Source organism: Poecilia reticulata, chromosome 3 (assembly GCF_904066995.2).
Source record: "Poecilia reticulata chromosome 3, P_reticulata-male-v2, whole genome shotgun sequence".
In the NCBI taxonomy this organism is placed as follows: Eukaryota; Metazoa; Chordata; class Actinopteri; order Cyprinodontiformes; family Poeciliidae; genus Poecilia; species Poecilia reticulata.
In genome coordinates, this window is record NC_088832.1 from 28000613 (window position 1) to 28012855 (window position 12243).

Below are 12243 nucleotides of genomic sequence, written 5' to 3' on the forward strand. Positions count from 1 at the left end.
AGAGTTGCCTTACCCTGCCTCCTCTCCTCCCCCCCACATTGAGTCCCCTTTTCCTCCTGCCTCTCGTGAGTGTGCTCTCGGTGCCTCTCTGGTCCTCTTAATTCTCCTTCTTTTCGCCGTTTCTGCTCTGTCGTCTCCCTTTTTACGTCTCTCCTCGTCTTCTTCAGCAGACAGATAAAGGTAGGTTTCTCCTCTTGTTGCTTACAGAAAAGGCTTTGTTTGACCTTTCTCGGTTGTTTGGTTTTGTTGGTTTTCCCTTCTCTTTCCCCTCCCTATACTTATCCCCTTCCCGGTCCTTGCTTGTTGCCCTTCTATCCGCTTGGCTGGGGTGTGTGTGGCGAGCTTGCGACTCAGGCAGCCGGAGCAGTGGAAAATGAAAGCACAAAGAAGCAAAATGCATCAGCATGAATATTAGAGATGTCGTTAAAACCCAGACTCGTTTTTCTCTCGCTCGCTCACTCACCCACCCCCCCTCTCACTCTCTCTCTCTCTCTCTTTGTGAGGAAGTAGGCCAGCAGATGGTGCTAGCAGTTATTACATTAACTTTCTCAACTTAACCCCCAAAGTACTGGATTTCTCCCACGTTGTAGATTTGCAGAATGAGTGCTTCCTTTTTTTGAGTCCTTGCATCGGCTTCTATGCAAGACGCGCCGATTTATTTACAGATCGCCTAAACACGCAGATAAACCAGTTCCCAAATGCTAAAATTGATTTCAAATCAACACCAGCACTTAGACAAGGTCAAAGTTGGGTCATTATGCAACAGTGACAAGAAAGAGCATGAAGACAGGAAGGTAAGAAAAGTAAGCTGAACGCCAAAATAAAATCTGAGAGAATGAGAACACCTTTAAGAAAAGTCCTGACACCACAATCCACCGGCCATGTGCACCAGCTCGCACATGGTACTGGGAATTTTTCAGACACGCAACTGGCCTGAAGCCAGGTACAGCACTCAGCACTAGGTCAGTACTCAGTCACTAATGCATATAACTAGAGATGCATCCAGTTCATGACACAATCAGCTATGAGAGTGAAACAATGATTTGTGTCATATTTGGGGGACGATTCAATCCCCCACATCCCATTTTCTTGTAAATTACAAACCATTTTTTTCAACAATGATAAAATTGTACTAAAATTGTCAGAGATGAGAATAAGGTCAGTGTTTTGCAAGTCAAAATATGAGTAAATCCGTTCAAATCAAGACAAGTCCCAAGACCACACATTCAAGTCCTGAGTCGTGTACTGTCAAGAAATTGAAAGGACTAAACTTGAAATTTAAATCTTTTGTGTTTACAAACTTAATGTTTTTTTAAGTGTAATTTTCAAATAAATTTAGCATTTAACAGTAAATTATCAACAAGTACAACATAATTATTTTAGTTTTTTTTTTCTTTTTACTACACCTCATTTTTTATTGAGTTAAGGTCAAGCAAATACAAATTGATTTGAAATAATGCCATTTAGGCTTGCCCTCCAAATACAAACTATGAACATTGTTCTGTACAATACAGTCTGATTGATAGATACTGTCATCATAAGATCAATGTGTGCAAAATTATTATTTAATAATAACCATTAATAATGCAATACTTGTTGGTCACATATTTGATGTTTTTTTGCCTGGTAATATGATTATCTGCCTACTTAACAGTCTACCTGCAATATGTTAAATGTTATTCTTAACAGAACGTCTAAGACGCGTAAGAGAAGTGCGAAAAACATTCGTAGCAACTGGTTTATCTATTTCTGCATTGATCAATAATATGGGCCAATGAATAATTTTCTAAAATGATAAAGTTATAGCTCTATTGCTACATTGAAGCCACTGTCAAGAACTGTGTGTATAAACAATAAAATATATTTTAAAATACCTTAGGACACAATGGTTGATATAAACTGACTGAAAATGAATAAAATTAACAGTTGCAATGCAAAACTGGTACAACTTTCAAAACAAAATACCCTCAAAATGACACTGGGGATGCACAACATGGCAGCAGGCGTAGGGAACTTTACTCAGAAGAGCTGATACATTTTCAGAGAAACAACTTTAAACATTGTGTCCCATGTTTGCCACTCTAGGACGTGGTTCACTCAGACAACATGTCTGAAAAATCTCTTAGCTGTTGGATGTAATCTAGTCGCAATCATGCATTTATGCATGCAAATTTCAGATTTGATGTGGAATGACTGCTTACAACATATGACTCAAACCATTAGCCCTCTCTTACACACATCGGCTGGTTACTCGTCTCTGTACCAGTCAGACTGACTAAAGGGCAGCTGATTAAAAAAGATTAATTGAAGAGCAAAATAACGGAAGGAAATCAGAGAATTTCGATAAATACCAGCACCCTGACTGCCAGTCACAAACTTTACAGGCTATGCATGCTATGTAATATGCTGTCTTATGTAATCTCCACCAATATGGCTCGATTTCAACCCCCAGTATCACTCTAATACTTGTGAGTTTGCTCAGATGCAGTGTGAAATATGTGGGTGACCATATGCGGGTAATAACACAATATGGCTTTAGGTTCTAAACAACCAGGATGGTGTGGACTAGCTCTGAAATTACATAAGTATTCATGTGGGGACGAGGTCATGTAGGTAGAAGAGTGGTTGTAGAGACTCTCGCAGTACCTCTCTGTGGTTTGTGTTGTTTTACATCTCTCTGCTCTGTGTCTCCAACAGAGACGGAGACGGCTTCCTGGAGCGCAAAGTAACGGCTGCTCTTTCCAAGTTTCAGCGGCACCGGCAGCAGCAGGCTTGGGATCAACCTGCCAAAGCACAGCCTTGAAGTTTGGACTATAAAGCGGACCGCCTGCTTGCTGGGAAGCTGAGCGGGACAGCCCCTCCCTCCCAGCTAAACAAACTGTTAGATAATGGCCACCAGGGTACATTACCTGGGGATGAGTTGAAAACGCACAGTAAAATGCAAACAATAAAAGGTCCCTTCACAAATCCCCGTGTCCAAATATATAAACATGCTCGGAAAACCCACGGTGGTTTCTCCCTCCTGTCACAGCTGATGAGCAAAGAAACTGACTGAGCAGGAGGTGAAAAACCTGAACTGAAAAGCAGATTTTATGTCCGTTGTGTGTCATTCATTTAGAAAATATCAATATATAATTTCTGATTTTACCAAAAGAAGAATAAATCTGGAAAATATAGTAACAGTTAACATTCATGGGCTTCAACGGTCAAATGGCATGAAGCCACAGCTCTCTGGCAACTAGACAGTTAATATGCAAACGAGGCAGGCAGCATTTTCTGGAAGGGAGGGGCTTCCTTTTAGGACAGATGACAGAGTGGAGAGGAAGAGGAGGGGAGGAGGAAGGGGAGTGGAGAGGCAACGCTGGTGAAAGGAAGTGGGTTATAAACGTCCTTCCCGCCCAGAGAGGTAGAGCTGCTGCAAATACACAGGTGTCCGTCTCTAAACACTACCATCAAATAGCTTGTATTAGTGAGGCGGTTCTCTGTCCCAGGGAAGAGGGGTCTATAACTAACTAACCATTATGGAAATGAGAGCAGAAAGCGAGCAGTGTGCTGACTGGAGCCGACAAGATGGCAAGTTCATACCCGCGCTTCGGGGCATACACAGAAATGATCCAGCAGATGAATATGATGTTACCCAGTGTTATCCAGGGCACCATCAACGGCTAGCTGAATGGGAACAAGCTGTTTGATTCATCATGGACGGCAGCCAATGGTGGATGTTTGATCTGGTAAAAGGCTCCTTCAGATTACTGCTTTCACAGTAGTAAGGGGGAAAAAAAAACATTACTTAGGGCAGATATTGCTGCTCGTAGAGCTGGATGACCCTCCAGAGGGTGACTTAACCCATTAAATTATCTCAAGACCAAGTCTGACTGCTTCGTGTGTGACCTTTACTATTTAAACCCGATTATAATATGCCGCATTTTTATTAGTTTATTATTTAGTCTAAAGCCAGAACAGACTTATTAAAAGGAGCTTTTCAAAAATGCAACCTGGGAATATTTTTTTCTCCCAGAACTTGAGATTGTTATGGGTTACAGAATCGAGTCTTTTACATAAATTACGTCTCAACACCAAATGGGTAATTTAATAACAAAGAGCCTCACGTCATAAAAACCAATGCTGAGATTTTCCACAGTTTCCATAACTGTGGAAAACAATGCTGTACAGTTTATGTAAAAAGCATAAAACAAGTAGAAATGTGCAAGTGTAAAACTAATTTAGCCAGCACAGACTTCCAAGTTTCCTGTGTTTTTGAGCAGAGAGCAGGACAGAAAAAAAAGAAATCTGGTCTAGATAACATCATCATTTAATTTAATATTTCACATTAGTTACACTCTAATGGAGTAAAAGCCATCTTAAAATCAGGAAAAGTTTGGAACAGCTACATAGATTTCAAATTTAGTTTCTTTCAAACCTCAAATCAGTCAGTGATGCCTCATCCTGTGGAGTGAAGGGCTGAAAGTGAAAGACTGAACTGGATTTAACTCGTTCATTATAACGTTAGCTGATTTTATTAACATATTAGAATGTAATCACTGGAAATATTCAATCCCAGCCACTTATGTCGATTATATTTTTAACAAAAATAAAGACCAACTTTTGTATTAATTAAAGTTAATATAAAATATGTATAATAAAAAGGGTTTAAAACTTAATCAAAATGCTTGGAAAATGTAAGGTGGAAGACACCTTACATTTCAAAAACATCAAAACACAAGGCAAATAAGCATCACCAATTTCTTAACTGATATGTAGAAGTTACTTTGGTTTATTTCTGACTCACCTAATTAATAATTGAAGATCTTTTTCTGATTAGCATCAACCACAGCCTGAACCCTGAGGTTCAGAAGCCATACCAAGTGCTTAGTCATTTTCTTCTTTACAGGAGGTTGCAACACCTTCAGACACTGCCAACAAATGAGCTAAGTGCCAGCCTTCCTACTTCACAAGAGTGGGTATGAATATTGTCTCAAAGACATATTGATCAGAAGTCATTTATTTACATTTGAGGCCTTCTAAGTCAACCGCAGAAGGCTCTTCTACAGCCTCATTATCGCTTGCATCAGCAGCTCAATGATAAAGCTGTTCACTTTGACCACATACTTACATTTAGCATAAGCTTCCTTTTTCACATCTCAATTTCAGTGCTGTTCACTTAGAGCATACCTCACCTGTGGGGTTTATCACACAATAAAATAATTACTGTTCATGAAAAGAATTATCCAACGTACAAAAGTCAGACCTATTTATTAGACAATTAAGGTGTCTAGGTGTAGAAGGAAAAACAAAAAACACAAATAACCTTGTTAATTAGTCCAACTGCTAAAGGCCAACTTGCAAGCCAGAGCAGAGGCTCTGGCAGCAGCTGCAGCGCTGATAAATGAAAGGAGACATGATGCACAGTGATGCTTCCTCAACCAATTAAAAGCAGTGCCATGCATTAATGATCGTTGGTTCAGGGTCAAGAGTAAAACTAGCTAGGCTGAGCATGCTGCCCTGAGGGGAGGATGTTGAAAGTATAAAACGGAGCGCATGGTTACTGGAGTCCGGCTGTGTGCTGCAACAGGACGACAGCAAGCTCACGACGCAAATTCAATTCACAACAGCCGACTGCTGCTACTGCTGGGTCAGGAGGTTCAAAGAGAAGGTTTCTCATTTACTTTCCACCAGCTGTGCTGTGATTTTCTTTTGCCATGTTGTGACATTTGCTGGCAGCAACAACAACCAAACTTAATAATTAACTCAAGGCAGAGATATGAACGGAAGTAAATGATCTGAGCAATGTAATGACTGTTAATGTGGTAAATAGAGTAACTTCACACCACTTTTCTGTCACATTTACCTGCACAATGCCCATCAATATTATCCAATTTAAAATTAACTTTAAATGTAGAGTCTAAAGCCAAAACAATCAGGACCCTGTGTGGAGCAGCTGCATGGTCAAACAGTCAGAGGCCAAAAGGAAGACAGGAACAGCGAACAAAGTTCAAACTAGACAACTATTTTGCTCGTTTCAGAAGGTACAATGCAGCTTAGTTACAGCTGCTGAAGCGCATTGCCAGACTGTAAACTTTGTAATGAACAAGAATAAAACTAACACATGAGAACTTGTTGCCACCGTTAACCTTGCTTTAACGTTGAACTAAACAATTGTTTTGTTATCTTGCTTAAAAAACAATATTAACTTAACCAACTGGTCCAGCAACAGTAAATATAACACCACTTCATTTGAGTCAACAAATGCAACATTTAACCCTGTTGTCATACAAAAAGAACAAGATGATTTTCTGATCTATTTGATCAAGCTTAGTACATAGACATAAATAAATGCCCCAATAAGGTTCCTGGCTGATTTTTACATTTTGATTCTCCCCTCCCCCAAGGAATATTCCACATAAATCAGAAAGGGGCTCTTTGTTCAAGGCATTAAATTCTGATCTGACAAAAAAAGAGAGAATCACAAGAATATCCCTAGAATAGTGCATTAAAGTGTACACATTTGGTTTATAGAGTAAAAGATTGTTAGAAATATTTTAGTTTTGATGCATTTAAATAATGGGAGAAAAGGATTAAAAAATTGATTTTCATGTTTATTCATATCAATCAGAGTTAATTTAAGGATAATTGATTTCCATCTCAGTCTGATTTAATTGACACATAGTGATATCTTTTACCAACACAAAGGTTTTTGAGATCAAACAGATCTATGTGTAGAGACGCATATGAAACATTATGATGGGACAGAGGTGAACACCAGACTTACTGTATAGAAATGCTGGTTAGGGAGAAATTCTCTGAACATTTATGAAATATATTGATCTTTTTTTTATTATCTTTTATGTGGTATGAGAAAGACAAAAAGGAGAGAGTTGTAAAAATCTAAAGTGCACAACATACCAATAACAGCCAGTCTTTGAGCTCTTTTATATTCACAGTTACAACTTGTTCCCATCACAGCATCATTGGTGCTCACCGTTTGCAATGGCAGTCTTCAAAAATGCTCCCTGCAAAATAGGTGAATGAATGGACTGAAATCCAGTTTTCTTAAGGAACTAATGAATAAAGACCCCACACAGTGAAACAAAACCATTTAGAGAACAGCCAAAGCCTGACTTGGCATCAATCAAGCTCTATAACTAAGAGGAGAAGGCAGTTATTCTAACTAGGGCATTTGCTCCTCTCGATTCCCTCTTCAATGTCAGCTTAGAGGGTAGCTGTTCAGCATGATTTAAGATATTTTAAGGGTGTATGCACTAATGAGCATAAGTTAGATTTAAGAGAGAATCTAAGATGTAGATTGTCTCTTGATGTTCAGCCGTCAAGCAATAAATTTTGATGTTTTCTGTCAGTTTTACCCAAGAAGAAGCACAAAGTTAAATCTGAAAGAAGGGCTTTTGGTAAATGAAAAACCTGACTTTGTCATAAAATGGACTTCATCCTCTCTCAGACTGTTTTTACATCTTCTTCCTGTTTAGGACAGACAGCAGGAAAGGCAAGTTTCACTATAAATAAACTCTCTTCCTACTATCAACATCATCATCGTTTAACATTATATGGTTAAGTTAAAACTTGAATTCACTGCCAATATCAAGATGTTTTAAAATACAATGTCATCTAAAGTAAATTTATCTCAGTAATTGATTTAAAATAATGGCAATCAAATAGGTTCATTACACACAAAGGGATAAATTACAACTGCATTTTCAAATGCTTGAATATCAAATATTATCAATAAAATTGATTTCTAAACAGAAATGTTTTATTATAGGAATGTTGTGGCCCACACAATTATGGGACAAATACAAGTAGGATAATCATAAGAAGCTGACTGTGTAGAGTGCTGTGTCCAAAATAATCATTGGAAAGTTGAGTGGAAGGACAAATGTGGCAGAAATAAATGCAAAAGGAACAGGGACAACCACATATTTAACAAAGAAGCAGAGTCAATTCAAAAGAAACACAGACTCAGTCAGTGCTTTAAAAGCCACCAAAGAGTGTGGAGGCAGAAAATCCAATTTTCTTGAGATCCAGTGTATATTTCTACACCCAGTCTTGATTTGGAAAGCCATGTCATCTGCTAGTATGTGTCTGTTTTCTGAATACTAACGTCATCGCAGTCCTCTTTTACAGCACATTATGCTTCCCCAAGTTGTCCTTGGATACTAATTTCACTTTGCAGCAGGACTTGGCACCTGCTCCAATTGGCAGTACCTAGTTTAATAACCTGAACTGGCCAGCTTCTAATAGCACACTGTGCAATTATCAGCTGTCTTGGCTAAAACATTTTGTCATGAAAGAAAATCTCTGATAATGTTTGGTACTCTGTGGTGGTTCAGGAACCAATTCAACTCCCTCTCGCAACCAAAGACAACCTGAGACAAATCTGTAGCCGTGTCAGATATTTTTACCTGTGTTACAGCTGCATTGACTGATATTTACATACAAGTCTCCATATCTAACTTTTTCCGATAAATACAGCGATTTTAAAAGTATTTGCAGCCTTTGAAGAACTAAACATTTTGCTGGTGTTTTATGATCCATCTACTGCAAATGTAAGAAACAAACTTGTTCTGCATTTCAAACCAGCAAATATTTTTTGTGGACTTTACATGATGGGCTACAAGCACAATTTAACCGCCTTTTTTCCTTCCCTTAAGTCTCCTCCTAAAACTGTGGTTGTTGAGAGTAATGATGTGCTGCACTCTGAATCAAAGATGGCACAGCATGTCACACGCCAGGCACTGAAGCAAAGCTGAACTGTGCAAAACAGGCAGGGTGGATGATGCTATTCATTAACGGGAAGGTCGGAGCAAGCTGAAGAGTGGAGCTGAGAGGAGGTCCCTTAGGATGCACTAGAGAGCGCCAGACGGGAGGAGAGAGAGAGGGAAGAAGAGACATGAGTGAGGGATGAAGTGCGAGGGAAGTAAGGGGCTTACTGCCAGACCTTTACAACTCCTTCATTATTGAATCGGTGCAAGGAGAGAAAAGGGCCAATGCCTGCTTGTAAGGGAACAAACACGGTGGCGAAATCATAACAGTGCACAGGCAGGACGCGGTGGTTCCCTGCTTAGTCAACCTCCATCCTTCAAGATATAACGAAGTGAGGGTTTCTTTTGTCTTGCGTTGGTTTGTACATCCTGGCAAGGAGTAAAAATTGCCGCTCCTCATAAAGACTCCCCTACATGCATTCATTACTCAGCATTCTGAAGTTTAAACCTCATATTTAGCTTGGTGAGCACCTGATTTTTAAAGTCACAGTAAATATCATGCAAAAGAGTTGTCTGAGGTCTTCAAAAATAAGGTTCAAACTAAATCTAAAAACATTTTCAGAAAAATTATAAAATTAAAAAAATGATTTAAAAAATATTTAAGACTTTTAAACTGTACAGCTAAGTAAGTTAACGACGCTCTATGTGTTTTACTAATGTAAAAAAGTTGCCAAACTGTTTTTATTTAAAAAAGTATGAAAAATTCAGATGAATGTCCTCACTTCAAAAAGGACAAGATAGCAGAGAAACAAACATTTATTTTCCTTTCCAGATGAGCATAATAAAATATTAATCTTGCATAAACTTTGAAACAGCGACGTTGGTTTTAATACAGCCAACTTGTTGTTCAGACAGTACAGTGCCTTGCTTCTGTATTTGTAACCACTGAACATTTTCATATTTTATCACATTGCAACCACAACCCTCAAAGTATTTATTTGAGTGTATGTGGCAGATCTAACATAAAGCAATGCCCAACTGTAAAGAGGAAGAACATGCATAGTTTCTAAATGTATTATATGTAACATTTGAAATAAGGTATTGTGTGTTTGCTTTCTAACCCCTTTACTCTGATAGTACTCTGATACTCTAATTTAATCATGACATAAACCCAGCTTCTGCTCTGTTAGAAAACATCAGTGAACAAAACAGCATCATGACGATAAAGTGGCACAACTTCAAAACCACCAAGACATGGATGTCTACCTAAACCCAGCCTATCGAGTTCTGGAGGACCTGCAGAAATCGACAGCTTGTTCTGAAGTATCAAACCTTTGTATAAAGAAGCTACGAGTAGTCATATTGTAAACTTCATCTCCACAGGAAACTTATGGAGTTGGAGCAGCCTTATGCATTTGAAACAGGACACAGTTTTTGGAAAGATGAAATCTGAAAAGACTTCAGACAAAGACTCAGGTTCAACTTTCGGTCGAACAATAATCCCAACTATGAAGCCATGCTTTGTGTTATGACTTTTAATGGCAGAGAGCAACATGTCAGTTCAACTTATTATGTATGGAGCAGAAAGGTTTTCCGGGCATTTCCTTCTTGTGAAAAAGCTTAATTACTTTGGTCTTAAGATAAAAGCTTTTGTTTAGGCATTTCATAGTCAGCACAGATGGTAAAAATTCAAAAATATGTCCTTGGAAAAATAATAATTTGACTCGAAGTCAAGTTTAAATCATGAGAGTCTTTCTGGATATTCTGAGTTGCACGTTTGTAACTCCAACACATGATTCTTCCTCCTATTCTTCACTGGGACAACAGCAGACATCACTAACGTTTTGGTTCTCAAAGCAAAAGCTACAAGCAGTCCCAAGGATCAAAAATGAAACTGAGTTATTGCTCTTTTCTGATTGATGTACCTCAACTGAGAAAAATATTTTTCTGACAGTGTACAACTTTCTTCAATCAAGTAGGCAGAAATTGAGCAATTTATTTGACATGTCAGCTAAAATTGAATGTTTTACTATAACCACAACTCTCAACAAACAAAGCCTTCACATACAGAAGCATCCATGGCAACTAGCTTATGACTTCCTTCTGACACAAAACCTGTTTGCTGAACTAACAAATCAGAAACTAGCAAGTTGCCGTACTACTTCTGTGTTTAATGTACTTAACATTTACTTAAAAAACAGAAAGATGTCAACTGGAACAGAAGTTCACATGGAGCACCACAGTTTACCACAAGTTTAACATCTACTGAAATTAATCTAAGAGTGTATTTGAAATGTTTTCACACTCTTCACCCACTGTGTTGGGTAAAAACACAAGGACAAAGAGGTCATTAAACCTTCGTGTTTCTGGTTTAGTCTACTGCGCGCAGCTCAGAGCTAATCTACAAGTTTTTCTCCTCCTTTCTTGTTCAAATCAAGCTGTGGCATAATCAGAGGCGCTGCTGTGGTTCAGCTTTAGCGTCTGCCAGTGAGAGGTTAACTCGAGTTCGTGGAGCTTGCTTCATGTCACAAGTATCACATTCCAGTCGCACACACAAATGCAGGAAACGCTTCCATGCTTATTTACGGTCCAAACAAACCCCAACCGATTAACTCCGAAAAAGAAATGATTCAAAGACACTTGATCTCTACATAAGGTGGCAAAAAGAGAGCAGAAAGGGAAGTAAAGCAGCAGAAAAACTCGGTTTAAATTCAGACCTACTGTAAAGTTGGGGCTGGCAGCGTTCCCACATGCTCCCGATACACTCTCCCCAAGTATGACTTCCTCCTCCCCTCATGCTCTTGAGCCCTCCCCTTCCGCCCAAAGCAAAACCCTCATGACTTCCTGTTTACCTCTGACCCTTCGCTATCCCCCGCCTCCGCCCTCATCTGGCAGGTCTCCAGACAGACAGGACGGTCAGGCCGGATGAAACCGACAGACTGCTTCAGAGAGCAAGAGAGAGAGACAGACTAAGAGGGAGGGATCTGGGGACGTAGGGGGAGGTGAGCAGAGAGAGAAAGTGTGTGAATAAGTCAGCTCACCACCATGTGGCCACAGAAACAGCAGGTTTCCCAGGAGTGTGAGTGTGCAGAATGTTCCTGTGTTGGTGTGCAGCCCATGAGGGTGTTGGGGTGAGAGCCAGTGTTGATGCTTAGTGTCAAGTTTCAGGGCTGATTATGGCATTACCCTCCCAGTCTGGTTTGCTGGTGTGTCAGGACTTGCAGAAGCTTCCAGCATATTAAAAAAGAAAAAAAAGCAACCCTGCCACACATCAAAATTAGTTCAAAGAAATAAACTCCCAACCTTCCCAAGCATGGTGTTATTTTTATTTTTAATTTTAGAGGTCAACACAAAAAAAAGGAGAGGGGAAAGCAACTAATACCCAGCGAAATAAATCTAAGGAAGCGATGCAGACAGGCAGTGATGAGGCACCTGCTCACTGTCACTGCCAGGGGGTCTCTAGTGGCTACAGCAGCCCAGGCCATCAGTATCCATCAGTGTCCACCAGTCGCCACTTCCATCTCTTTTC

The 12243-nt window shown here is 39.4% G+C and overlaps 1 protein-coding gene and 1 long non-coding RNA gene across 8 annotated transcripts in view; one reads left to right on the forward strand and one right to left on the reverse strand.

Annotated features, from left to right (window-relative positions):
- The window catches only part of chd9 (chromodomain helicase DNA binding protein 9), an 89227-nt gene that overhangs the window by 60477 nt on the left and 16507 nt on the right, over positions 1-12243 (reverse strand). Inside the window, exon 1 of one of the 7 annotated variants that reach the window (XM_017304005.2) lies at positions 11436-11524. The exons of 5 other annotated variants lie outside the window; for them this stretch is intronic. The gene's annotated coding sequence lies outside the window, so the exon portion shown is untranslated. Of the gene's footprint in view, positions 1-11431; positions 11525-12243 lie in introns of those variants that run through there. One more of the 7 variants, XM_081605401.1, reaches the window with a different exon arrangement.
- On the forward strand, positions 42-3869 carry LOC103462657 (uncharacterized). The gene is made up of 2 exons (XR_533371.3): positions 42-180; positions 2698-3869. It is a non-coding gene; the product is annotated as an uncharacterized LOC103462657 (long non-coding RNA).